Source organism: Phyllobates terribilis, unplaced genomic scaffold (assembly GCF_046119375.1).
Source record: "Phyllobates terribilis strain yellow unplaced genomic scaffold, ASM4611937v1 Scaffold_74__1_contigs__length_7073193, whole genome shotgun sequence".
Lineage (NCBI taxonomy): Eukaryota > Metazoa > Chordata > Amphibia > Anura > Dendrobatidae > Phyllobates > Phyllobates terribilis.
The window spans coordinates 981,723-1,008,249 of NW_027362834.1; the positions used below are offsets into that span (position 1 = coordinate 981,723).

At 49.9% G+C, this 26,527-nt stretch overlaps 11 non-coding genes and 2 pseudogenes across 11 annotated transcripts; all 13 read left to right on the plus strand.

Moving 5' to 3' along the window:
- The first annotated feature begins 836 nt into the window (after window positions 1-836).
- On the plus strand, window positions 837-1,027 carry LOC141196807 (U2 spliceosomal RNA). The gene has a single exon (XR_012269202.1). It is a non-coding gene; the product is annotated as a U2 spliceosomal RNA (small nuclear RNA).
- A 1,123-nt stretch (window positions 1,028-2,150) lies between these two features.
- On the plus strand, window positions 2,151-2,341 carry LOC141196808 (U2 spliceosomal RNA). The gene has a single exon (XR_012269203.1). It is a non-coding gene; the product is annotated as a U2 spliceosomal RNA (small nuclear RNA).
- A 1,122-nt stretch (window positions 2,342-3,463) lies between these two features.
- Window positions 3,464-3,654, plus strand: LOC141195796 (U2 spliceosomal RNA). The gene has a single exon (XR_012268373.1). It is a non-coding gene; the product is annotated as a U2 spliceosomal RNA (small nuclear RNA).
- Window positions 3,655-4,769: 1,115 nt separating this feature from the next.
- LOC141196809 (U2 spliceosomal RNA) lies at window positions 4,770-4,960 on the plus strand. Its single transcript, XR_012269204.1, has one exon. It is a non-coding gene; the product is annotated as a U2 spliceosomal RNA (small nuclear RNA).
- A 1,120-nt stretch (window positions 4,961-6,080) lies between these two features.
- On the plus strand, window positions 6,081-6,271 carry LOC141196810 (U2 spliceosomal RNA). Its single transcript, XR_012269205.1, has one exon. It is a non-coding gene; the product is annotated as a U2 spliceosomal RNA (small nuclear RNA).
- A 1,121-nt stretch (window positions 6,272-7,392) lies between these two features.
- On the plus strand, window positions 7,393-7,583 carry LOC141196811 (U2 spliceosomal RNA). Its single transcript, XR_012269206.1, has one exon. It is a non-coding gene; the product is annotated as a U2 spliceosomal RNA (small nuclear RNA).
- A 1,122-nt stretch (window positions 7,584-8,705) lies between these two features.
- LOC141196812 (U2 spliceosomal RNA) lies at window positions 8,706-8,896 on the plus strand. Its single transcript, XR_012269207.1, has one exon. It is a non-coding gene; the product is annotated as a U2 spliceosomal RNA (small nuclear RNA).
- Window positions 8,897-10,016: 1,120 nt separating this feature from the next.
- LOC141195782 (U2 spliceosomal RNA) lies at window positions 10,017-10,207 on the plus strand. The gene has a single exon (XR_012268359.1). It is a non-coding gene; the product is annotated as a U2 spliceosomal RNA (small nuclear RNA).
- A 1,118-nt stretch (window positions 10,208-11,325) lies between these two features.
- LOC141196813 (U2 spliceosomal RNA) lies at window positions 11,326-11,516 on the plus strand. The gene has a single exon (XR_012269208.1). It is a non-coding gene; the product is annotated as a U2 spliceosomal RNA (small nuclear RNA).
- A 1,121-nt stretch (window positions 11,517-12,637) lies between these two features.
- On the plus strand, window positions 12,638-12,715 carry LOC141196431 (U2 spliceosomal RNA; annotated as a pseudogene).
- A 5,564-nt stretch (window positions 12,716-18,279) lies between these two features.
- Window positions 18,280-18,473, plus strand: LOC141196245 (U2 spliceosomal RNA). The gene has a single exon (XR_012268808.1). It is a non-coding gene; the product is annotated as a U2 spliceosomal RNA (small nuclear RNA).
- A 1,119-nt stretch (window positions 18,474-19,592) lies between these two features.
- Window positions 19,593-19,783, plus strand: LOC141196814 (U2 spliceosomal RNA). The gene has a single exon (XR_012269209.1). It is a non-coding gene; the product is annotated as a U2 spliceosomal RNA (small nuclear RNA).
- Window positions 19,784-20,903: 1,120 nt separating this feature from the next.
- Window positions 20,904-20,981, plus strand: LOC141196432 (U2 spliceosomal RNA; annotated as a pseudogene).
- Window positions 20,982-26,527: the final 5,546 nt, after the last annotated feature.

Consider the following 26,527-nt stretch of genomic DNA (forward strand, 5'->3'; position numbering starts at 1 on the left):
GCTTTCACCTAAATAACTACAGGTGGTGAGATAAGCTGCACAATATAATTGACCTTTCAGTATATTGTTGCACACACACCATCTATTTAGCAAATGCCCTTGTTATCAACAGCAGCCTTTTAAACTCACCTGAGCTAACAGGTATGTGAGCTGGTTACTCTGCTGCGCTTAAAATTTATTTTTTGGTTTGCTACAATGCCTTTTCTGAAACGTTGTCTCCCTCTGCTGGAACACTGACTTCTTTCATTTAATGCCTGCAGACTATAAAAGAGAAACCAACCCAAAAAGTTTGGTTGATTAGTCTGTGGCATTCTTTTAAACTGTTGCTTATGGCGGTCTCTGTGAGCTTCTCAGTGACATTCAGCCATCCAGGTATCCCGCCTGCAGTAGACGGAATGTGGCAATGGAACGCTGGCTGCGCGTGTCATAATAGGCTCTGAGCCTTTATATACCTGCGCACAGCAGCAGCCACCTTCAGTCTGCTGCTGGACAGCCAGCAGCAGCAGCAGCAGGAGAGGTAATTAATCAGCAACCCTCCTGCTAAGGGTAGACAGCTGCTCGTTCCACCCCCCCCCCGCCTTAATTGGTTCTCCTCCCTTCCAACGGTGTTGAGGCGGGTGGGAACAGCCGGGGGTTGAGGGTACTGTGCTAAAAGAGGTGGAGTTATGCAGATCTAAAACGCGTGGATTGCAGCAGCAGCAAGCCGAAAAGTGCAGGCATGTGAGGGATCTAGAGGTTGACAGCATGTCTTCTTAACGGGAGTCCAGGTGGCCATCTCCACAAATGGACTTTTCAGAATCCTTGGGTGGCACCGTAGTCGGAAACCAATTCTGGTTATCGCTTCTCGGCCTTTTGGCTAAGATCAAGTGTAGTATCTGTTCTTATCAGTTTAATATCTGATACGTCCCCTATCTGGGGACCATATATTAAATGGATTTTTAGAACAGGGAGATGGAAAAAGAGCTTGCTCTGTCCACTCCACGCATTGACCTGGTATTGCAGTATCTCCAGGACCGGTGCACCCCTTCTTTAATGCAGTTTCTAAAATCAGAAAGAATTGAATTCAATGCTTTTTGTTCATTTTGCTTGTTTTGTCGGATTTTGGGATGGACTCTTTGGCTTTGCTTTTCTTCTCCTCATTGGATTTTTCATGTTAAAAGTTGCAGAAGCCAGATGACAAGCTCATTTTGGTTCAACTTCAGCAACTGTGCATTGCATTGCCATGTAATGTAATGTAATGCAATGCTATTTATCTAGCTCTCCCTCTATACTTCCTTTTGGATAAACAGACATATTAGGCAAGCATTTTGGAGCTTTCACCTAAATAACTACAGGTGGTGAGATAAGCTGCACAATATAATTGACCTTTCAGTATATTGTTGCACACACACCATCTATTTAGCAAATGCCCTTGTTATCAACAGCAGCCTTTTAAACTCACCTGAGCTAACAGGTATGTGAGCTGGTTACTCTGCTGCGCTTAAAATTTCTTTTTTGGTTTGCTACAATGCCTTTTCTGAAACGTTGTCTCCCTCTGCTGGAACACTGACTTCTTTCATTTAATGCCTGCAGACTATAAAAGAGAAACCAACCCAAAAAGTTTGGTTGATTAGTCTGTGGCATTCTTTTAAACTGTTGCTTATGGCGGTCTCTGTGAGCTTCTCAGTGACATTCAGCCATCCAGGTATCCCGCCTGCAGTAGACGGAATGTGGCAATGGAACGCTGGCTGCGCGTGTCATAATAGGCTCTGAGCCTTTATATACCTGCGCACAGCAGCAGCCACCTTCAGTCTGCTGCTGGACAGCCAGCAGCAGCAGCAGCAGGAGAGGTAATTAATCAGCAACCCTCCTGCTAAGGGTAGACAGCTGCTCGTTCCACCCCCCCCCCCCGCCTTAATTGGTTCTCCTCCCTTCCAACGGTGTTGAGGCGGGTGGGAACAGCCGGGGGTTGAGGGTACTGTGCTAAAAGAGGTGGAGTTATGCAGATCTAAAACGCGTGGATTGCAGCAGCAGCAAGCCGAAAAGTGCAGGCATGTGAGGGATCTAGAGGTTGACAGCATGTCTTCTTAACGGGAGTCCAGGTGGCCATCTCCACAAATGGACTTTTCAGAATCCTTGGGTGGCACCGTAGTCGGAAACCAATTCTGGTTATCGCTTCTCGGCCTTTTGGCTAAGATCAAGTGTAGTATCTGTTCTTATCAGTTTAATATCTGATACGTCCCCTATCTGGGGACCATATATTAAATGGATTTTTAGAACAGGGAGATGGAAAAAGAGCTTGCTCTGTCCACTCCACGCATTGACCTGGTATTGCAGTATCTCCAGGACCGGTGCACCCCTTCTTTAATGCAGTTTCTAAAATCAGAAAGAATTGAATTCAATGCTTTTTGTTCATTTTGCTTGTTTGTCGGATTTTGGGATGGACTCTTTGGCTTTGCTTTTCTTCTCCTCATTGGATTTTTCATGTTAAAAGTTGCAGAAGCCAGATGACAAGCTCATTTTGGTTCAACTTCAGCAACTGTGCATTGCATTGCCATGTAATGTAATGTAATGCAATGCTATCTATCTAGCTCTCCCTCTATACTTCCTTTTGGATAAACAGACATATTAGGCAAGCATTTTGGAGCTTTCACCTAAATAACTACAGGTGGTGAGATAAGCTGCACAATATAATTGACCTTTCAGTATATTGTTGCACACACACCATCTATTTAGCAAATGCCCTTGTTGTCAACAGCAGCCTTTTAAACTCACCTGAGCTAACAGGTATGTGAGCTGGTTACTCTGCTGCGCTTAAAATTTCTTTTTTGGTTTGCTACAATGCCTTTTCTGAAACGTTGTCTCCCTCTGCTGGAACACTGACTTCTTTCATTTAATGCCTGCAGACTATAAAAGAGAAACCAACCCAAAAAGTTTGGTTGATTAGTCTGTGGCATTCTTTTAAACTGTTGCTTATGGCGGTCTCTGTGAGCTTCTCAGTGACATTCAGCCATCCAGGTATCCCGCCTGCAGTAGACGGAATGTGGCAATGGAACGCTGGCTGCGCGTGTCATAATAGGCTCTGAGCCTTTATATACCTGCGCACAGCAGCAGCCACCTTCAGTCTGCTGCTGCACAGCCAGCAGCAGCAGCAGCAGGAGAGGTAATTAATCAGCAACCCTCCTGCTAAGGGTAGACAGCTGCTCGTTCCACCCCCACCCCCCGCCTTAATTGGTTCTCCTCCCTTCCAACGGTGTTGAGGCGGGTGGGAACAGCCGGGGGTTGAGGGTACTGTGCTAAAAGAGGTGGAGTTATGCAGATCTAAAACGCGTGGATTGCAGCAGCAGCAAGCCGAAAAGTGCAGGCATGTGAGGGATCTAGAGGTTGACAGCATGTCTTCTTAACGGGAGTCCAGGTGGCCATCTCCACAAATGGACTTTTCAGAATCCTTGGGTGGCACCGTAGTCGGAAACCAATTCTGGTTATCGCTTCTCGGCCTTTTGGCTAAGATCAAGTGTAGTATCTGTTCTTATCAGTTTAATATCTGATACGTCCCCTATCTGGGGACCATATATTAAATGGATTTTTAGAACAGGGAGATGGAAAAAGAGCTTGCTCTGTCCGCTCCACGCATTGACCTGGTATTGCAGTATCTCCAGGACCGGTGCACCCCTTCTTTAATGCAGTTTCTAAAATCAGAAAGAATTGAATTCAATGCTTTTTGTTCATTTTGCTTGTTTGTCGGATTTTGGGATGGACTCTTTGGCTTTGCTTTTCTTCTCCTCATTGGATTTTTCATGTTAAAAGTTGCAGAAGCCAGATGACAAGCTCATTTTGGTTCAACTTCAGCAACTGTGCATTGCATTGCCATGTAATGTAATGCAATGCTATCTATCTAGCTCTCCCTCTATACTTCCTTTTGGATAAACAGACATATTAGGCAAGCATTTTGGAGCTTTCACCTAAATAACTACAGGTGGTGAGATAAGCTGCACAATATAATTGACCTTTCAGTATATTGTTGCACACACACCATCTATTTAGCAAATGCCCTTGTTATCAACAGCAGCCTTTTAAACTCACCTGAGCTAACAGGTATGTGAGCTGGTTACTCTGCTGCGCTTAAAATTTCTTTTTTGGTTTGCTACAATGCCTTTTCTGAAACGTTGTCTCCCTCTGCTGGAACACTGACTTCTTTCATTTAATGCCTGCAGACTATAAAAGAGAAACCAACCCAAAAAGTTTGGTTGATTAGTCTGTGGCATTCTTTTAAACTGTTGCTTATGGCGGTCTCTGTGAGCTTCTCAGTGACATTCAGCCATCCAGGTATCCCGCCTGCAGTAGACGGAATGTGGCAATGGAACGCTGGCTGCGCGTGTCATAATAGGCTCTGAGCCTTTATATACCTGCGCACAGCAGCAGCCACCTTCAGTCTGCTGCTGGACAGCCAGCAGCAGCAGCAGCAGGAGAGGTAATTAATCAGCAACCCTCCTGCTAAGGGTAGACAGCTGCTCGTTCCACCCCCCCCCCGCCTTAATTGGTTCTCCTCCCTTCCAACGGTGTTGAGGCGGGTGGGAACAGCCGGGGGTTGAGGGTACTGTGCTAAAAGAGGTGGAGTTATGCAGATCTAAAACGCGTGGATTGCAGCAGCAGCAAGCCGAAAAGTGCAGGCATGTGAGGGATCTAGAGGTTGACAGCATGTCTTCTTAACGGGAGTCCAGGTGGCCATCTCCACAAATGGACTTTTCAGAATCCTTGGGTGGCACCGTAGTCGGAAACCAATTCTGGTTATCGCTTCTCGGCCTTTTGGCTAAGATCAAGTGTAGTATCTGTTCTTATCAGTTTAATATCTGATACGTCCCCTATCTGGGGACCATATATTAAATGGATTTTTAGAACAGGGAGATGGAAAAAGAGCTTGCTCTGTCCACTCCACGCATTGACCTGGTATTGCAGTATCTCCAGGACCGGTGCACCCCTTCTTTAATGCAGTTTCTAAAATCAGAAAGAATTGAATTCAATGCTTTTTGTTCATTTTGCTTGTTTGTCGGATTTTGGGATGGACTCTTTGGCTTTGCTTTTCTTCTCCTCATTGGATTTTTCATGTTAAAAGTTGCAGAAGCCAGATGACAAGCTCATTTTGGTTCATCTTCAGCAACTGTGCATTGCATTGCCATGTAATGTAATGTAATGCAATGCTATCTATCTAGCTCTCCCTCTATACTTCCTTTTGGATAAACAGACATATTAGGCAAGCATTTTGGAGCTTTCACCTAAATAACTACAGGTGGTGAGATAAGCTGCACAATATAATTGACCTTTCAGTATATTGTTGCACACACACCATCTATTTAGCAAATGCCCTTGTTATCAACAGCAGCCTTTTAAACTCACCTGAGCTAACAGGTATGTGAGCTGGTTACTCTGCTGCGCTTAAAATTTCTTTTTTGGTTTGCTACAATGCCTTTTCTGAAACGTTGTCTCCCTCTGCTGGAACACTGACTTCTTTCATTTAATGCCTGCAGACTATAAAAGAGAAACCAACCCAAAAAGTTTGGTTGATTAGTCTGTGGCATTCTTTTAAACTGTTGCTTATGGCGGTCTCTGTGAGCTTCTCAGTGACATTCAGCCATCCAGGTATCCCGCCTGCAGTAGACGGAATGTGGCAATGGAACGCTGGCTGCGCGTGTCATAATAGGCTCTGAGCCTTTATATACCTGCGCACAGCAGCAGCCACCTTCAGTCTGCTGCTGGACAGCCAGCAGCAGCAGCAGCAGGAGAGGTAATTAATCAGCAACCCTCCTGCTAAGGGTAGACAGCTGCTCGTTCCACCCCCCCCCCGCCTTAATTGGTTCTCCTCCCTTCCAACGGTGTTGAGGCGGGTGGGAACAGCCGGGGGTTGAGGGTACTGTGCTAAAAGAGGTGGAGTTATGCAGATCTAAAACGCGTGGATTGCAGCAGCAGCAAGCCGAAAAGTGCAGGCATGTGAGGGATCTAGAGGTTGACAGCATGTCTTCTTAACGGGAGTCCAGGTGGCCATCTCCACAAATGGACTTTTCAGAATCCTTGGGTGGCACCGTAGTCGGAAACCAATTCTGGTTATCGCTTCTCGGCCTTTTGGCTAAGATCAAGTGTAGTATCTGTTCTTATCAGTTTAATATCTGATACGTCCCCTATCTGGGGACCATATATTAAATGGATTTTTAGAACAGGGAGATGGAAAAAGAGCTTGCTCTGTCCACTCCACGCATTGACCTGGTATTGCAGTATCTCCAGGACCGGTGCACCCCTTCTTTAATGCAGTTTCTAAAATCAGAAAGAATTGAATTCAATGCTTTTTGTTCATTTTGCTTGTTTGTCGGATTTTGGGATGGACTCTTTGGCTTTGCTTTTCTTCTCCTCATTGGATTTTTCATGTTAAAAGTTGCAGAAGCCAGATGACAAGCTCATTTTGGTTCAACTTCAGCAACTGTGCATTGCATTGCCATGTAATGTAATGTAATGCAATGCTATCTATCTAGCTCTCCCTCTATACTTCCTTTTGGATAAACAGACATATTAGGCAAGCATTTTGGAGCTTTCACCTAAATAACTACAGGTGGTGAGATAAGCTGCACAATATAATTGACCTTTCAGTATATTGTTGCACACACACCATCTATTTAGCAAATGCCCTTGTTATCAACAGCAGCCTTTTAAACTCACCTGAGCTAACAGGTATGTGAGCTGGTTACTCTGCTGCGCTTAAAATTTCTTTTTTGGTTTGCTACAATGCCTTTTCTGAAACGTTGTCTCCCTCTGCTGGAACACTGACTTCTTTCATTTAATGCCTGCAGACTATAAAAGAGAAACCAACCCAAAAAGTTTGGTTGATTAGTCTGTGGCATTCTTTTAAACTGTTGCTTATGGTGGTCTCTGTGAGCTTCTCAGTGACATTCAGCCATCCAGGTATCCCGCCTGCAGTAGACGGAATGTGGCAATGGAACGCTGGCTGCGCGTGTCATAATAGGCTCTGAGCCTTTATATACCTGCGCACAGCAGCAGCCACCTTCAGTCTGCTGCTGGACAGCCAGCAGCAGCAGCAGCAGGAGAGGTAATTAATCAGCAACCCTCCTGCTAAGGGTAGACAGCTGCTCGTTCCACCCCCCCCCCCGCCTTAATTGGTTCTCCTCCCTTCCAACGGTGTTGAGGCGGGTGGGAACAGCCGGGGGTTGAGGGTACTGTGCTAAAAGAGGTGGAGTTATGCAGATCTAAAACGCGTGGATTGCAGCAGCAGCAAGCCGAAAAGTGCAGGCATGTGAGGGATCTAGAGGTTGACAGCATGTCTTCTTAACGGGAGTCCAGGTGGCCATCTCCACAAATGGACTTTTCAGAATCCTTGGGTGGCACCGTAGTCGGAAACCAATTCTGGTTATCGCTTCTCGGCCTTTTGGCTAAGATCAAGTGTAGTATCTGTTCTTATCAGTTTAATATCTGATACGTCCCCTATCTGGGGACCATATATTAAATGGATTTTTAGAACAGGGAGATGGAAAAAGAGCTTGCTCTGTCCACTCCACGCATTGACCTGGTATTGCAGTATCTCCAGGACCGGTGCACCCCTTCTTTAATGCAGTTTCTAAAATCAGAAAGAATTGAATTCAATGCTTTTTGTTCATTTTGCTTGTTTGTCGGATTTTTGGATTGACTCTTTGGCTTTGCTTTTCTTCTCCTCATTGGATTTTTCATGTTAAAAGTTGCAGAAGCCAGATGACAAGCTCATTTTGGTTCAACTTCAGCAACTGTGCATTGCATTGCCATGTAATGTAATGTAATGCAATGCTATCTATCTAGCTCTCCCTCTATACTTCCTTTTGGATAAACAGACATATTAGGCAAGCATTTTGGAGCTTTCACCTAAATAACTACAGGTGGTGAGATAAGCTGCACAATATAATTGACCTTTCAGTATATTGTTGCACACACACCATCTATTTAGCAAATGCCCTTGTTATCAACAGCAGCCTTTTAAACTCACCTGAGCTAACAGGTATGTGAGCTGGTTACTCTGCTGCGCTTAAAATTTCTTTTTTGGTTTGCTACAATGCCTTTTCTGAAACGTTGTCTCCCTCTGCTGGAACACTGACTTCTTTCATTTAATGCCTGCAGACTATTAAAGAGAAACCAACCCAAAAAGTTTGGTTGATTAGTCTGTGGCATTCTTTTAAACTGTTGCTTATGGCGGTCTCTGTGAGCTTCTCAGTGACATTCAGCCATCCAGGTATCCCGCCTGCAGTAGACGGAATGTGGCAATGGAACGCTGGCTGCGCGTGTCATAATAGGCTCTGAGCCTTTATATACCTGCGCACAGCAGCAGCCACCTTCAGTCTGCTGCTGGACAGCCAGCAGCAGCAGCAGCAGGAGAGGTAATTAATCAGCAACCCTCCTGCTAAGGGTAGACAGCTGCTCGTTCCACCCCCCCCCCCCGCCTTAATTGGTTCTCCTCCCTTCCAACGGTGTTGAGGCGGGTGGGAACAGCCGGGGGTTGAGGGTACTGTGCTAAAAGAGGTGGAGTTATGCAGATCTAAAACGCGTGGATTGCAGCAGCAGCAAGCCGAAAAGTGCAGGCATGTGAGGGATCTAGAGGTTGACAGCATGTCTTCTTAACGGGAGTCCAGGTGGCCATCTCCACAAATGGACTTTTCAGAATCCTTGGGTGGCACCGTAGTCGGAAACCAATTCTGGTTATCGCTTCTCGGCCTTTTGGCTAAGATCAAGTGTAGTATCTGTTCTTATCAGTTTAATATCTGATACGTCCCCTATCTGGGGACCATATATTAAATGGATTTTTAGAACAGGGAGATGGAAAAAGAGCTTGCTCTGTCCACTCCACGCATTGACCTGGTATTGCAGTATCTCCAGGACCGGTGCACCCCTTCTTTAATGCAGTTTCTAAAATCAGAAAGAATTGAATTCAATGCTTTTTGTTCATTTTGCTTGTTTGTCGGATTTTGGGATGGACTCTTTGGCTTTGCTTTTCTTCTCCTCATTGGATTTTTCATGTTAAAAGTTGCAGAAGCCAGATGACAAGCTCATTTTGGTTCAACTTCAGCAACTGTGCATTGCATTGCCATGTAATGTAATGTAATGCAATGCTATCTATCTAGCTCTCCCTCTATACTTCCTTTTGGATAAACAGACATATTAGGCAAGCATTTTGGAGCTTTCACCTAAATAACTACAGGTGGTGAGATAAGCTGCACAATATAATTGACCTTTCAGTATATTGTTGCACACACACCATCTATTTAGCAAATGCCCTTGTTATCAACAGCAGCCTTTTAAACTCACCTGAGCTAACAGGTATGTGAGCTGGTTACTCTGCTGCGCTTAAAATTTCTTTTTTGGTTTGCTACAATGCCTTTTCTGAAACGTTGTCTCCCTCTGCTGGAACACTGACTTCTTTCATTTAATGCCTGCAGACTATAAAAGAGAAACCAACCCAAAAAGTTTGGTTGATTAGTCTGTGGCATTCTTTTAAACTGTTGCTTATGGCGGTCTCTGTGAGCTTCTCAGTGACATTCAGCCATCCAGGTATCCCGCCTGCAGTAGACGGAATGTGGCAATGGAACGCTGGCTGCGCGTGTCATAATAGGCTCTGAGCCTTTATATACCTGCGCACAGCAGCAGCCACCTTCAGTCTGCTGCTGGACAGCCAGCAGCAGCAGCAGCAGGAGAGGTAATTAATCAGCAACCCTCCTGCTAAGGGTAGACAGCTGCTCGTTCCACCCCCCCCCCGCCTTAATTGGTTCTCCTCCCTTCCAACGGTGTTGAGGCGGGTGGGAACAGCCGGGGGTTGAGGGTACTGTGCTAAAAGAGGTGGAGTTATGCAGATCTAAAACGCGTGGATTGCAGCAGCAGCAAGCCGAAAAGTGCAGGCATGTGAGGGATCTAGAGGTTGACAGCATGTCTTCTTAACGGGAGTCCAGGTGGCCATCTCCACAAATGGACTTTTCAGAATCCTTGGGTGGCACCGTAGTCGGAAACCAATTCTGGTTATCGCTTCTCGGCCTTTTGGCTAAGATCAAGTGTAGTATCTGTTCTTATCAGTTTAATATCTGATACGTCCCCTATCTGGGGACCATATATTAAATGGATTTTTAGAACAGGGAGATGGAAAAAGAGCTTGCTCTGTCCACTCCACGCATTGACCTGGTATTGCAGTATCTCCAGGACCGGTGCACACCTTCTTTAATGCAGTTTCTAAAATCAGAAAGAATTGAATTCAATGCTTTTTGTTCATTTTGCTTGTTTGTCGGATTTTGGGATGGACTCTTTGGCTTTGCTTTTCTTCTCCTCATTGGATTTTTCATGTTAAAAGTTGCAGAAGCCAGATGACAAGCTCATTTTGGTTCAACTTCAGCAACTGTGCATTGCATTGCCATGTAATGTAATGTAATGCAATGCTATCTATCTAGCTCTCCCTCTATACTTCCTTTTGGATAAACAGACATATTAGGCAAGCATTTTGGAGCTTTCACCTAAATAACTACAGGTGGTGAGATAAGCTGCACAATATAATTGACCTTTCAGTATATTGTTGCACACACACCATCTATTTAGCAAATGCCCTTGTTATCAACAGCAGCCTTTTAAACTCACCTGAGCTAACAGGTATGTGAGCTGGTTACTCTGCTGCGCTTAAAATTTATTTTTTGGTTTGCTACAATGCCTTTTCTGAAACGTTGTCTCCCTCTGCTGGAACACTGACTTCTTTCATTTAATGCCTGCAGACTATAAAAGAGAAACCAACCCAAAAAGTTTGGTTGATTAGTCTGTGGCATTCTTTTAAACTGTTGCTTATGGCGGTCTCTGTGAGCTTCTCAGTGACATTCAGCCATCCAGGTATCCCGCCTGCAGTAGACGGAATGTGGCAATGGAACGCTGGCTGCGCGTGTCATAATAGGCTCTGAGCCTTTATATACCTGCGCACAGCAGCAGCCACCTTCAGTCTGCTGCTGGACAGCCAGCAGCAGCAGCAGCAGGAGAGGTAATTAATCAGCAACCCTCCTGCTAAGGGTAGACAGCTGCTCGTTCCACCCCCCCCGCCTTAATTGGTTTTCCTCCCTTCCAACGGTGTTGAGGCGGGTGGGAACAGCCGGGGGTTGAGGGTACTGTGCTAAAAGAGGTGGAGTTATGCAGATCTAAAACGCGTGGATTGCAGCAGCAGCAAGCCGAAAAGTGCAGGCATGTGAGGGATCTAGAGGTTGACAGCATGTCTTCTTAACGGGAGTCCAGGTGGCCATCTCCACAAATGGACTTTTCAGAATCCTTGGGTGGCACCGTAGTCGGAAACCAATTCTGGTTATCGCTTCTCGGCCTTTTGGCTAAGATCAAGTGTAGTATCTGTTCTTATCAGTTTAATATCTGATACGTCCCCTATCTGGGGACCATATATTAAATGGATTTTTAGAACAGGGAGATGGAAAAAGAGCTTGCTCTGTCCACTCCACGCATTGACCTGGTATTGCAGTATCTCCAGGACCGGTGCACCCCTTCTTTAATGCAGTTTCTAAAATCAGAAAGAATTGAATTCAATGCTTTTTGTTCATTTTGCTTGTTTGTCGGATTTTGGGATGGACTCTTTGGCTTTGCTTTTCTTCTCCTCATTGGATTTTTCATGTTAAAAGTTGCAGAAGCCAGATGACAAGCTCATTTTGGTTCAACTTCAGCAACTGTGCATTGCATTGCCATGTAATGTAATGTAATGCAATGCTATCTATCTAGCTCTCCCTCTATACTTCCTTTTGGATAAACAGACATATTAGGCAAGCATTTTGGAGCTTTCACCTAAATAACTACAGGTGGTGAGATAAGCTGCACAATATAATTGACCTTTCAGTATATTGTTGCACACACACCATCTATTTAGCAAATGCCCTTGTTATCAACAGCAGCCTTTTAAACTCACCTGAGCTAACAGGTATGTGAGCTGGTTACTCTGCTGCGCTTAAAATTTCTTTTTTGGTTTGCTACAATGCCTTTTCTGAAACGTTGTCTCCCTCTGCTGGAACACTGACTTCTTTCATTTAATGCCTGCAGACTATAAAAGAGAAACCAACCCAAAAAGTTTGGTTGATTAGTCTGTGGCATTCTTTTAAACTGTTGCTTATGGCGGTCTCTGTGAGCTTCTCAGTGACATTCAGCCATCCAGGTATCCCGCCTGCAGTAGACGGAATGTGGCAATGGAACGCTGGCTGCGCATGTCATAATAGGCTCTGAGCCTTTATATACCTGCGCACAGCAGCAGCCACCTTCAGTCTGCTGCTGGACAGCCAGCAGCAGCAGCAGCAGGAGAGGTAATTAATCAGCAACCCTCCTGCTAAGGGTAGACAGCTGCTCGTTCCACCCCCCCCCCCGCCTTAATTGGTTCTCCTCCCTTCCAACGGTGTTGAGGCGGGTGGGAACAGCCGGGGGTTGAGGGTACTGTGCTAAAAGAGGTGGAGTTATGCAGATCTAAAACGCGTGGATTGCAGCAGCAGCAAGCCGAAAAGTGCAGGCATGTGAGGGATCTAGAGGTTGACAGCATGTCTTCTTAACGGGAGTCCAGGTGGCCATCTCCACAAATGGACTTTTCAGAATCCTTGGGTGGCACCGTAGTCGGAAACCAATTCTGGTTATCGCTTCTCGGCCTTTTGGCTAAGATCAAGTGTAGTATCTGTTCTTTTAAGAACACAAGAGCTACGATCTACACTTGACGAGAGCGATCGAACTCGGAAGGAGAAGAGCTTCGGAGCGCAGCTGACATCGGAGAAGGAAGGCGGATATCGGTGGGAGGAAGAAGCTCTAAAGAATCCAGAAGAAGACGAAGACTCGGAGAAGAATCGGGCTGTCCTGTGGAATCTTTGAGTAAGAAAATCATCGAGACAAAGACCTTTCGGGGAATTTGTCCAGAACACGACGGGAGAAGAATCTGCATAGCTCCACCCATTTCGGGAAGAGCTCCAGATCCAGCTCCAAGAAGTAACTGCAGGAGGAAAGCCATGGCAAGCGCTGCGAGGAAGGCCGAAAAGAAGAGCCTGGAGCAGGGGACAGCCAGGAGGGCCCAGCCAGGAGCCGATTCTGACCCCAAGGACTCTGCCTCCACGACTGGCCAGCAGAAGGGACCCCAGAAGCCCCGCCACGAAGCTCCAGCCCTGGAGCCATGGATGCGGCAGACGGTGGCCCTGAAGCTGAAGGAAGTGGATGGGAGGGTGCCGGACATGTCCTCGGACGTGTTCTGCCAGAAGATGCTGCTGGATCGAGGCTTCTCCAGGTCGGACACCCTCAGCATCCAGACCTTCTTGACGGGGATCTTCTTCGTCACCTTCGCCACTGTGAACACCTGCAGGAGGTTCTGGGAAATGGTAAGCGCAAAAGGATCGGATAATTCTTTCTCTGCCTTTACAGGTAGCTGCCCTATCCAGAGGGACGAAAGGAGGATCACGGTCTCCATGCGCAACCCGCACACCCCAGGCCAAGACATCTGTACCTTCCTGAGACGCTTCTGTTTGGTTGTGAAGGAACCCTCTCACATCCTGAATGGACTCGGCTTCTGGACAGGTAAGTGGTCGGTGACTGTTAGACTTCACAGGGACCTGGCGTACTCAGACGGACTTCGGCACCTGCCCCCGACATTCTCCCTGGGCAACTCCTACGGCCTCATCTATTACCCGGACATGCTGCGGAACTGCAGGAGATGCGGCAAGAACGGCCACGAGATGAAGGACTGCAAGGAGGATGCCTGCAGGATTTGTCGAGTGACGGGACACAGCTCGAAGGACTGCCCGAAGAAGACGTCCTGCAACCTGTGTGGGCTGGCGGCTCATCTGTACAAGGATTGCCCCAAGCGTGAGAGATCCTGGGCATCGGTGGTTGCGACGACCCCAGCTCCGGAGGACAAGGCCCCGACGACCAGGCCTGTGAAGGTCAAGGACGCGACGACCAAGGCCCCAGCGGCCAAGGCCGAGACGACCAAGGCCAAAGCGGTCAAGGAGTCGGTGGCCAAAGCCCCAGCGACGGTCCCAGCAGCTCCGAAGCAGAAGAAAAAGTCAAAGGAGGGTAAGAGTTCTGTCACCCCTCTCTCGATCCCTCCCCCTGCCACCCCCGTCCAATCCCCCCCCACCCCGGCCACCCCTGCTGAGGATTCCACTTCCTCTTCCTCCTTCCCCTACTCCTCAGCAGGTGTCCTTTCCCCTGCCCCGGCAGCCACTCTCCCTCCTCAGACCATGGTAGTGGTGGAATTAACCTTTCCTCCACCTGCCGCTATCTATTCCGAGGAGGATTTTCCCCTTCTTGTCTCCCCAGTTCCAACCCGGGGAAAGAGGAAGGTGGAGGACAGCCCTGCTACTGAATCCTCCAAAAAGAAGATTCTGGATTTCGTAGGCGAAAAGGAGGATACCCTCCCTGAGCCAGAAGAGATGGAGCACATGGTTGAGACCCTGGTGGCCGAGCCAGAAGAGGAGGAACTGGTGGTCGCCGAGATCGAGGCCGCGCTGCTTGACCAGATGGAGGAAGAGGGCCTGCTGGTGATCCCGTCACCAGCAGTCAACACCGACGAGGGACCACCCGACCGGAGTGGTAACTAAGGTGTATTGCCTGCGCTAACTTTTTCTTTTTTCCCTACATGATGGCTAATATTAACTTATTTTCCATTAATGTCAGGAGCATCAAGGACAAGTTCAGACGTCAGACTATTTATGCCTTCCTTACTTCCCAGTTGTGTGATGTTTATATGTTGCAGGAATGTTCCCTTCCCTCCTCTAGGTCCTTCAAACATCTGGCCAGGGAGTGGTCCCACGGTCCATCCTACTGGTCCGGTGGGGGTGACTGCAAGTCTGCAGGGGTCGCAATTCTGATCAGGGGGGGCGCATTCACGCTTGAGTCCGTCCAGGAGCTCATCTGCGGCAGGGCTCTTGTTGTAGATGGCAACTGGGCGGGAGAACCTGTCAGGTTCATCAACGTGTATGCGTCCCCACTGAAGAATGAGCGTTTGGAGCTTTTCCAGACCCTGCGGCTTCAGCTTGCCACCACCAGGACCTTAGTGATGGCCGGGGATTTCAACTGCCCCATCGAGGAGGATGGTCGTAGTTCTGGCACATCTGCCAAGTTGGACATCACGTCCAAGCTGCTCATCGAGATGGTAACCGAGGCCTCTCTTCAGGACGTGGTGGGCTCCATGGGGAGAGGCTCCACGAACTATTCGTGGAGCCGACCGGATGGCTCACTCCGCTCCAGGATTGACTTTGTGTTCACCTCTCGGGCAGTCAGGCAGAGTAGGCACTCGATGGTCCCCTGCTTCTTCTCCGACCACAGAGCCATTCACTTACAAGGTGTCCTCGGCGACGGTTTTCCGTCCGGCCCCGGCTCCTGGAAGCTGAATTGTGCTCTGCTGGCTCAGGATGAAGTCGTGGAGGAGCTGAGAGCAGCCTACGCAATGTGGCAGTCCTACAAGGGTAGCTTCCAAACAGTCTCTGATTGGTGGGAATATGTTAAACTTGAGTTTCGCTGTTTCTTTCAGGCCAAGGGTCGACAACAGGCGTGTGAGAAGAGGAGGGACTTCAGAGGGCTGCAGCGCGAGCTGCGGTCGCTGCAGGACCTTCTTCACTGTGGCTGGGACGTGAGGGAGGAGCTGGAGGAGACCAAGAAGAGCCTGAAAAGGCACTTTGAGGAGGAGTCCAAGCGAATCGTCTTCCGTTCCAAAGTGGAGAATCTGGAGAAGGGTGAGAAATGTAACTCATTCTTTTTCAGGAAACTTCATGCCGGTCACACGCCCCTGAACGAGCTGCGAGACGAGAGCGGAAACATGCGACGTGGGAAGGAGGACGTGATGAGGGTCGTCAGCGACTTCTACAGCGAACTCTACTCCCACAAGACTACCGACCCCGACGCTGCTGATAACTTCCTGTCAGGTATCACTAACCATCTTGATCCTGCAGGCACGGCAGCCTTGGACAAACCTCTGATGGTGGGCGAATTGCTCTCTGCCGCTAAATCCTTTAGGACCGGCAGGACCCCGGGCAGTGATGGTCTTCCAGCGGAGCTCTATGTAGCGCTGGGAGACCTCATCTGTCCGGACCTGTTGGACCTGTACGAGGAGATGGTGGTGGAGGGTAGAATGCCTCCATCTTTGAGGGAAGGAATGGTCACGATCCTGTACAAGCGGAAGGGAGAGAGTTGCGACCTGAGGAATTGGCGTCCCATCACTCTGCTCAACGTGGACTACAAGATCCTGGCCAAGACGATGGCGACACGACTTAAGACGGTCATCGGACGGATCATCCACCCGGACCAGACCTGCGGCATCCCTGGACGTCGCATCGCAGACAGCCTCGCTCTCGTGCGGGACACGGTCGAGTACATCAAGGTCCGCCGCGCACACGCGGCCCTGGTCTCCTTGGATCAGGAGAAGGCCTTCGACCAGGTTTCCCACGAGTTCATGGGCCGAGCTCTGCACCGGTTAGGTTTGGGTAACATGTTTTGTTCGTATGTCCGTTTGATGTATTTTGATATCCACAGCTCGGTGTTGGTGAAAGGCTGGAAGACTGACCCCTTCCCTGTCCTCTCTGGGGTCAGACAAGGCTGCCCTCTATCACCTCTTCTTTTTGTTTGTGTTATAGAACTCTTCGCAGAGGCTATCCGGCAGAATGGAGAGATCAGAGGGATCACCGCACCGGGTCCGGGACGACACGAGGTCAAGTGCTCGCTCTACATGGACGACGTCACCGTCTTCTGCGCTGATCGTGGTTCAGTCGACGCCCTCGTCCAGACGTGTGAGAGGTTCGGCCGGGCTTCAGGGGCCAAAGTCAACTGCAGGAAGTCGGAAGCCATGCTCTTCGGGGATTGGCAGCCGGCCTCCTCCGCCCCCTTCCCCTTCAACATTCAACCGGATTTCCTCAAGGTGCTGGGAGTCTGGTTCGGGAAGGAAGGAGCGGCCCTCAAGTCCTGGCAAGAACGCTTGGCCAAGGTGAAGCAACGGATCGGACTCTGGAGCCTCAGACACCTCACTTGTGAGGGTAAGGCACTCGTCCTGCGTAATGAGGTCCTGCCCGTCTTGCAGTACACGGCGCAGGCCTGGCCCCCACACGTCACTGTGTGCAGGGCCATTACCAGGACAGTGTTTCACTTTGTCTGGGGATCCAAGATGGACAGAGTCAGGCGGGCCGTCATGTACAAGGAGCCTCGCAAGGGTGGGAAGGGCGTTCCAGATATCCCCACCCTCCTGCGATCCTCTTTTGTGTGTGATTGTGTCCGCCGGACTTTGCAAGTCAAGAATGGCTCCGCGGGCAGGTCCATGTCTCGCTTCTTCCTGCTTCCTCTTTGGAGGCGACTCGGCTGGGACAAGTGGGACAGCTCCTTCCCCTACAACTGGACGACGCCATGGTTCTATGGAGACGTCGTTCGATTTGTGGGGGAACATCAACTGGAGGGACTCAAGCCCGACTTGTGGAAGCCCAAAACTATCCACAAGCTCATCAGAGCCAAGGATGACGTGGAGAACATCACAGGACTTCACCAGGACACGCTGGAGACTGTGTGGACAAATGTGTCGTCTGACAGGCTGACCAACGGGCACAAGGACTTGTCGTGGATGGCGATTCAGGGCGGACTGCCCGTCCGGTCATTCATGCATGCCCGGAACCTGTGCAAGACCCGGTACTGCCCAAGGTGCCCCTTCGTGGAGGAAACATCTTTGCACACTTTTTGGGACTGCGGATTTGCACAGCGCCTGTTGACTGCCCTTGAGGACGACCTGAGGAACTCTGTCCCCAGGGCGAGCCTATCGCACCATTCTGTGCTTTACGGACTCTTCCCTGGGGTTCATACCGTCGGAGCCATCCAGGAGGCTTGGCGCCTTATGAACTGCTTCAAGGATGCCGTTTGGGTCGCCAGGAACCGGCTCATCTTGAGGAGGGAGAGGATGTCCATCCAGGACTGCCGCAGGCTGATCCACAGCCTGCTCAGAGACTATTCCATCGTGGACGGTCCGGAGGACGAGGATGAGGACTAAACCCCTCCTCCCCCTCTCCCCTTATGTGTCTTGTCTTTTAATAAAGCTTCGGGCCTGTGATTTTCCCCTCCCCATCCCCTTTTTCCCAATCCCCATCCCTTATCACGGTTCGTCGTACTGTATTGATTGACATGCTTTTCCTTTCATATTGAGTGTTTTGTGTAGCATAGGGGTGTGATGTGTCTAGTTAGTGCGTCGTATCCTCATGCTATGTAAATGTGATGTAGAATTATGTGTGTACTGGGCTGCGGCACTGTACACTGTCTGTTAACTTATTTTTTGTGCTAATAAAAGATATATTCAATCAAAAAAATCTGTTCTTATCAGTTTAATATCTGATACGTCCCCTATCTGGGGACCATATATTAAATGGATTTTTAGAACAGGGAGATGGAAAAAGAGCTTGCTCTGTCCACTCCACGCATTGACCTGGTATTGCAGTATCTCCAGGACCGGTGCACCCCTTCTTTAATGCAGTTTCTAAAATCAGAAAGAATTGAATTCAATGCTTTTTGTTCATTTTGCTTGTTTGTCGGATTTTGGGATGGACTCTTTGGCTTTGCTTTTCTTCTCCTCATTGGATTTTTCATGTTAAAAGTTGCAGAAGCCAGATGACAAGCTCATTTTGGTTCAACTTCAGCAACTGTGCATTGCATTGCCATGTAATGTAATGTAATGCAATGCTATCTATCTAGCTCTCCCTCTATACTTCCTTTTGGATAAACAGACATATTAGGCAAGCATTTTGGAGCTTTCACCTAAATAACTACAGGTGGTGAGATAAGCTGCACAATATAATTGACCTTTCAGTATATTGTTGCACACACACCATCTATTTAGCAAATGCCCTTGTTATCAACAGCAGCCTTTTAAACTCACCTGAGCTAACAGGTATGTGAGCTGGTTACTCTGCTGCGCTTAAAATTTCTTTTTTGGTTTGCTACAATGCCTTTTCTGAAACGTTGTCTCCCTCTGCTGGAACACTGACTTCTTTCATTTAATGCCTGCAGACTATAAAAGAGAAACCAACCCAAAAAGTTTGGTTGATTAGTCTGTGGCATTCTTTTAAACTGTTGCTTATGGCGGTCTCTGTGAGCTTCTCAGTGACATTCAGCCATCCAGGTATCCCGCCTGCAGTAGACGGAATGTGGCAATGGAACGCTGGCTGCGCGTGTCATAATAGGCTCTGAGCCTTTATATACCTGCGCACAGCAGCAGCCACCTTCAGTCTGCTGCTGGACAGCCAGCAGCAGCAGCAGGAGAGGTAATTAATCAGCAACCCTCCTGCTAAGGGTAGACAGCTGCTCGTTCCACCCCCCCCCCCCGCCTTAATTGGTTCTCCTCCCTTCCAACGGTGTTGAGGCGGGTGGGAACAGCCGGGGGTTGAGGGTACTGTGCTAAAAGAGGTGGAGTTATGCAGATCTAAAACGCGTGGATTGCAGCAGCAGCAAGCCGAAAAGTGCAGGCATGTGAGGGATCTAGAGGTTGACAGCATGTCTTCTTAACGGGAGTCCAGGTGGCCATCTCCACAAATGGACTTTTCAGAATCCTTGGGTGGCACCGTAGTCGGAAACCAATTCTGGTTATCGCTTCTCGGCCTTTTGGCTAAGATCAAGTGTAGTATCTGTTCTTATCAGTTTAATATCTGATACGTCCCCTATCTGGGGACCATATATTAAATGGATTTTTAGAACAGGGAGATGGAAAAAGAGCTTGCTCTGTCCACTCCACGCATTGACCTGGTATTGCAGTATCTCCAGGACCGGTGCACCCCTTCTTTAATGCAGTTTCTAAAATCAGAAAGAATTGAATTCAATGCTTTTTGTTCATTTTGCTTGTTTGTCGGATTTTGGGATGGACTCTTTGGCTTTGCTTTTCTTCTCCTCATTGGATTTTTCATGTCAAAAGTTGCAGAAGCCAGATGACAAGCTCATTTTGGTTCAACTTCAGCAACTGTGCATTGCATTGCCATGTAATGTAATGTAATGCAATGCTATCTATCTAGCTCTCCCTCTATACTTCCTTTCAGATAAACAGACATATTAGGCAAGCGTTTTGGAGCTTTCACCTAAATAACTACAGGTGGTGAGATAAGCTGCACAATATAATTGACCTTTCAGTATATTGTTGCACACACACCATCTATTTAGCAAATGCCCTTGTTATCAACAGCAGCCTTTTAAACTCACCTGAGCTAACAGGTATGTGAGCTGGTTACTCTGCTGCGCTTAAAATTTCTTTTTTGGTTTGCTACAATGCCTTTTCTGAAACGTTGTCTCCCTCTGCTGGAACACTGACTTCTTTCATTTAATGCCTGCAGACTATAAAAGAGAAACCAACCCAAAAAGTTTGGTTGATTAGTCTGTGGCATTCTTTTAAACTGTTGCTTATGGCGGTCTCTGTGAGCTTCTCAGTGACATTCAGCCATCCAGGTATCCCGCCTGCAGTAGACGGAATGTGGCAATGGAACGCTGGCTGCGCGTGTCATAATAGGCTCTGAGCCTTTATATACCTGCGCACAGCAGCAGCCACCTTCAGTCTGCTGCTGGACAGCCAGCAGCAGCAGCAGCAGGAGAGGTAATTAATCAGCAACCCTCCTGCTAAGGGTAGACAGCTGCTCGTTCCACCCCCCCCCCGCCTTAATTGGTTCTCCTCCCTTCCAACGGTGTTGAGGCGGGTGGGAACAGCCGGGGGTTGAGGGTACTGTGCTAAAAGAGGTGGAGTTATGCAGATCTAAAACGCGTGGATTGCAGCAGCAGCAAGCCGAAAAGTGCAGGCATGTGAGGGATCTAGAGGTTGACAGCATGTCTTCTTAACGGGAGTCCAGGTGGCCATCTCCACAAATGGACTTTTCAGAATCCTTGGGTGGCACCGTAGTCGGAAACCAATTCTGGTTATCGCTTCTCGGCCTTTTGGCTAAGATCAAGTGTAGTATCTGTTCTTTTAAGAACACAAGAGCTACGATCTACACTTGACGAGAGCGATCGAACTCGGAAGGAGAAGAGCTTCGGAGCGCAGCTGACATCGGAGAAGGAAGGCGGATATCGGTGGGAGGAAGAAGCTCTAAAGAATCCAGAAGAAGACGAAGACTCGGAGAAGAATCGGGCTGTCCTGTGGAATCTTTGAGTAAGAAAATCATCGAGACAAAGACCTTTCGGGGAATTTGTCCAGAACACGACGGGAGAAGAATCTGCATAGCTCCACCCATTTCGGGAAGAGCTCCAGATCCAGCTCCAAGAAGTAACTGCAGGAGGAAAGCCATGGCAAGCGCTGCGAGGAAGGCCGAAAAGAAGAGCCTGGAGCAGGGGACAGCGAGGAGGGCCCAGCCAGGAGCCGATTCTGACCCCAAGGACTCTGCCTCCACGACTGGCCAGCAGAAGGGACCCCAGAAGCCCCGCCACGAAGCTCCAGCCCTGGAGCCATGGATGCGGCAGACGGTGGCCCTGAAGCTGAAGGAAGTGGATGGGAGGGTGCCGGACATGTCCTCGGACGTGTTCTGCCAGAAGATGCTGCTGGATCGAGGCTTCTCCAGGTCGGACACCCTCAGCATCCAGACCTTCTTGACGGGGATCTTCTTCGTCACCTTCGCCACTGTGAACACCTGCAGGAGGTTCTGGGAAATGGTAAGCGCAAAAGGATCGGATAATTCTTTCTCTGCCTTTACAGGTAGCTGCCCTATCCAGAGGGACGAAAGGAGGATCACGGTCTCCATGCGCAACCCGCACACCCCAGGCCAAGACATCTGTACCTTCCTGAGACGCTTCTGTTTGGTTGTGAAGGAACCCTCTCACATCCTGAATGGACTCGGCTTCTGGACAGGTAAGTGGTCGGTGACTGTTAGACTTCACAGGGACCTGGCGTACTCAGACGGACTTCGGCACCTGCCCCCGACATTCTCCCTGGGCAACTCCTACGGCCTCATCTATTACCCGGACATGCCGCGGAACTGCAGGAGATGCGGCAAGAACGGCCACGAGATGAAGGACTGCAAGGAGGATGCCTGCAGGATTTGTCGAGTGACGGGACACAGCTCGAAGGACTGCCCGAAGAAGACGTCCTGCAACCTGTGTGGGCTGGCGGCTCATCTGTACAAGGATTGCCCCAAGCGTGAGAGATCCTGGGCATCGGTGGTTGCGACGACCCCAGCTCCGGAGGACAACGCCCCGACAACCAGGCCTGTGAAGGTCAAGGACGCGACGACCAAGGCCCCAGCGGCCAAGGCCGAGACGACCAAGGCCAAAGCGGTCAAGGAGTCGGTGGCCAAAGCCCCAGCGACGGTCCCAGCAGCTCCGAAGCAGAAGAAAAAGTCAAAGGAGGGTAAGAGTTCTGTCACCCCTCTCTCGATCCCTCCCCCTGCCACCCCCGTCCAATCCCCCCCCACCCCGGCCACCCCTGCTGAGGATTCCACTTCCTCTTCCTCCTTCCCCTACTCCTCAGCAGGTGTCCTTTCCCCTGCCCCGGCAGCCACTCTCCCTCCTCAGACCATGGTAGTGGTGGAATTAACCTTTCCTCCACCTGCCGCTATCTATTCCGAGGAGGATTTTCCCCTTCTTGTCTCCCCAGTTCCAACCCGGGGAAAGAGGAAGGTGGAGGACAGCCCTGCTACTGAATCCTCCAAAAAGAAGATTCTGGATTTCGTAGGCGAAAAGGAGGATACCCTCCCTGAGCCAGAAGAGATGGAGCACATGGTTGAGACCCTGGTGGCCGAGCCAGAAGAGGAGGAACTGGTGGTCGCCGAGATCGAGGCCGCGCTGCTTGACCAGATGGAGGAAGAGGGCCTGCTGGTGATCCCGTCACCAGCAGTCAACACCGACGAGGGACCACCCGACCGGAGTGGTAACTAAGGTGTATTGCCTGCGCTAACTTTTTCTTTTTTCCCTACATGATGGCTAATATTAACTTATTTTCCATTAATGTCAGGAGCATCAAGGACAAGTTCAGACGTCAGACTATTTATGCCTTCCTTACTTCCCAGTTGTGTGATGTTTATATGTTGCAGGAATGTTCCCTTCCCTCCTCTAGGTCCTTCAAACATCTGGCCAGGGAGTGGTCCCACGGTCCATCCTACTGGTCCGGTGGGGGTGACTGCAAGTCTGCAGGGGTCGCAATTCTGATCAGGGGGGGCGCATTCACGCTTGAGTCCGTCCAGGAGCTCATCTGCGGCAGGGCTCTTGTTGTAGATGGCAACTGGGCGGGAGAACCTGTCAGGTTCATCAACGTGTATGCGTCCCCACTGAAGAATGAGCGTTTGGAGCTTTTCCAGACCCTGCGGCTTCAGCTTGCCACCACCAGGACCTTAGTGATGGCCGGGGATTTCAACTGCCCCATCGAGGAGGATGGTCGTAGTTCTGGCACATCTGCCAAGTTGGACATCACGTCCAAGCTGCTCATCGAGATGGTAACCGAGGCCTCTCTTCAGGACGTGGTGGGCTCCATGGGGAGAGGCTCCATGAACTATTCGTGGAGCCGACCGGATGGCTCACTCCGCTCCAGGATTGACTTTGTGTTCACCTCTCGGGCAGTCAGGCAGAGTAGGCACTCGATGGTCCCCTGCTTCTTCTCCGACCACAGAGCCATTCACTTACAAGGTGTCCTCGGCGACGGTTTTCCGTCCGGTCCCGGCTCCTGGAAGCTGAATTGTGCTCTGCTGGCTCAGGATGAAGTCGTGGAGGAGCTGAGAGCAGCCTACGCAATGTGGCAGTCCTACAAGGGTAGCTTCCAAACAGTCTCTGATTGGTGGGAATATGTTAAACTTGAGTTTCGCTGTTTCTTTCAGGCCAAGGGTCGACAACAGGCGTGTGAGAAGAGGAGGGACTTCAGAGGGCTGCAGCGCGAGCTGCGGTCGCTGCAGGACTTTCTTCACTGTGGCTGGGACGTGAGGGAGTAGCTGGAGGAGACCAAGAAGAGCCTGAAAAGGCACTTTGAGGAGGAGTCCAAGCGAATCGTCTTCCGTTCCAAAGTGGAGAATCTGGAGAAGGGTGAGAAATGTAACTCATTCTTTTTCAGGAAACTTCATGCCGGTCACACGCCCCTGAACGAGCTGCGAGACGAGAGCGGAAACATGCGACGTGGGAAGGAGGACGTGATGAGGGTCGTCAGCGACTTCTACAGCGAACTCTACTCCCACAAGACTACCGACCCCGACGCTGCTGATAACTTCCTGTCAGGTATCACTAACCATCTTGATCCTGCAGGCATGGCAGCCTTGGACAAACCTCTGATGGTGGGCGAATTGCTCTCTGCCGCTAAATCCTTTAGGACCGGCAGGACCCCGGGCAGTGATGGTCTTCCAGCGGAGCTCTATGTAGCGCTGGGAGACCTCATCTGTCCGGACCTGTTGGACCTGTACGAGGAGATGGTGGTGGAGGGTAGAATGCCTCCATCTTTGAGGGAAGGAATGGTCACGATCCTGTACAAGCGGAAGGGAGAGAGTTGCGACCTGAGGAATTGGCGTCCCATCACTCTGCTCAACGTGGACTACAAGATCCTGGCCAAGACGATGGCGACACGACTTAAGACGGTCATCGGACGGATCATCCACCCGGACCAGACCTGCGGCATCCCTGGACGTCGCATCGCAGACAGCCTCGCTCTCGTGCGGGACACGGTCGAGTACATCAAGGTCCGCCGCGCACACGCGGCCCTGGTCTCCTTGGATCAGGAGAAGGCCTTCGACCGGGTTTCCCACGAGTTCATGGGCCGAGCTCTGCACCGGTTAGGTTTGGGTAACATGTTTTGTTCGTATGTCCGTTTGATGTATTTTGATATCCACAGCTCGGTGTTGGTGAAAGGCTGGAAGACTGACCCCTTCCCTGTCCTCTCTGGGGTCAGACAAGGCTGCCCTCTATCACCTCTTCTTTTTGTTTGTGTTATAGAACTCTTCGCAGAGGCTATCCGGCAGAATGGAGAGATCAGAGGGATCACCGCACCGGGTCCGGGACGACACGAGGTCAAGTGCTCGCTCTACATGGACGACGTCACCGTCTTCTGCGCTGATCGTGGTTCAGTCGACGCCCTCGTCCAGACGTGTGAGAGGTTCGGCCGGGCTTCAGGGGCCAAAGTCAACTGCAGGAAGTCGGAAGCCATGCTCTTCGGGGATTGGCAGCCGGCCTCCTCCGCCCCCTTCCCCTTCAACATTCAACCGGATTTCCTCAAGGTGCTGGGAGTCTGGTTCGGGAAGGAAGGAGCGGCCCTCAAGTCCTGGCAAGAACGCTTGGCCAAGGTGAAGCAACGGATCGGACTCTGGAGCCTCAGACACCTCACTTGTGAGGGTAAGGCACTCGTCCTGCGTAATGAGGTCCTGCCCGTCTTGCAGTACACGGCGCAGGCCTGGCCCCCACACGTCACTGTGTGCAGGGCCATTACCAGGACAGTGTTTCACTTTGTCTGGGGATCCAAGATGGACAGAGTCAGGCGGGCCGTCATGTACAAGGAGCCTCGCAAGGGTGGGAAGGGCGTTCCAGATATCCCCACCCTCCTGCGATCCTCTTTTGTGTGTGATTGTGTCCGCCGGACTTTGCAAGTCAAGAATGGCTCCGCGGGCAGGTCCATGTCTCGCTTCTTCCTGCTTCCTCTTTGGAGGCGACTCGGCTGGGACAAGTGGGACAGCTCCTTCCCCTACAACTGGACGACGCCATGGTTCTATGGAGACGTCGTTCGATTTGTGGGGGAACATCAACTGGAGGGACTCAAGCCCGACTTGTGGAAGCCCAAAACTATCCACAAGCTCATCAGAGCCAAGGATGACGTGGAGAACATCACAGGACTTCACCAGGACACGCTGGAGACTGTGTGGACAAATGTGTCGTCTGACAGGCTGACCAACGGGCACAAGGACTTGTCGTGGATGGCGATTCAGGGCGGACTGCCCGTCCGGTCATTCATGCATGCCCGGAACCTGTGCAAGACCCGGTACTGCCCAAGGTGCCCCTTCGTGGAGAAAACATCTTTGCACACTTTTTGGGACTGCGGATTTGCACAGCGCCTGTTGACTGCCCTTGAGGACGACCTGAGGAACTCTGTCCCCAGGGCGAGCCTATCGCACCATTCTGTGCTTTACGGACTCTTCCCTGGGGTTCATACCGTCGGAGCCATCCAGGAGGCTTGGCGCCTTATGAACTGCTTCAAGGATGCCGTTTGGGTCGCCAGGAACCGGCTCATCTTGAGGAGGGAGAGGATGTCCATCCAGGACTGCCGCAGGCTGATCCACAGCCTGCTCAGAGACTATTCCATCGTGGACGGTCCGGAGGACGAGGATGAGGACTAAACCCCTCCTCCCCCTCTCCCCTTATGTGTCTTGTCTTTTAATAAAGCTTCGGGCCTGTGATTTTCCCCTCCCCATCCCCTTTTTCCCAATCCCCATCCCTTATCACGGTTCGTCGTACTGTATTGATTGACATGCTTTTTCTTTCATATTGAGTGTTTTGTGTAGCATAGGGGTGTGATGTGTCTAGTTAGTGCGTCGTATCCTCATGCTATGTAAATGTGATGTAGAATTCTGTGTGTACTGGGCTGCGGCAC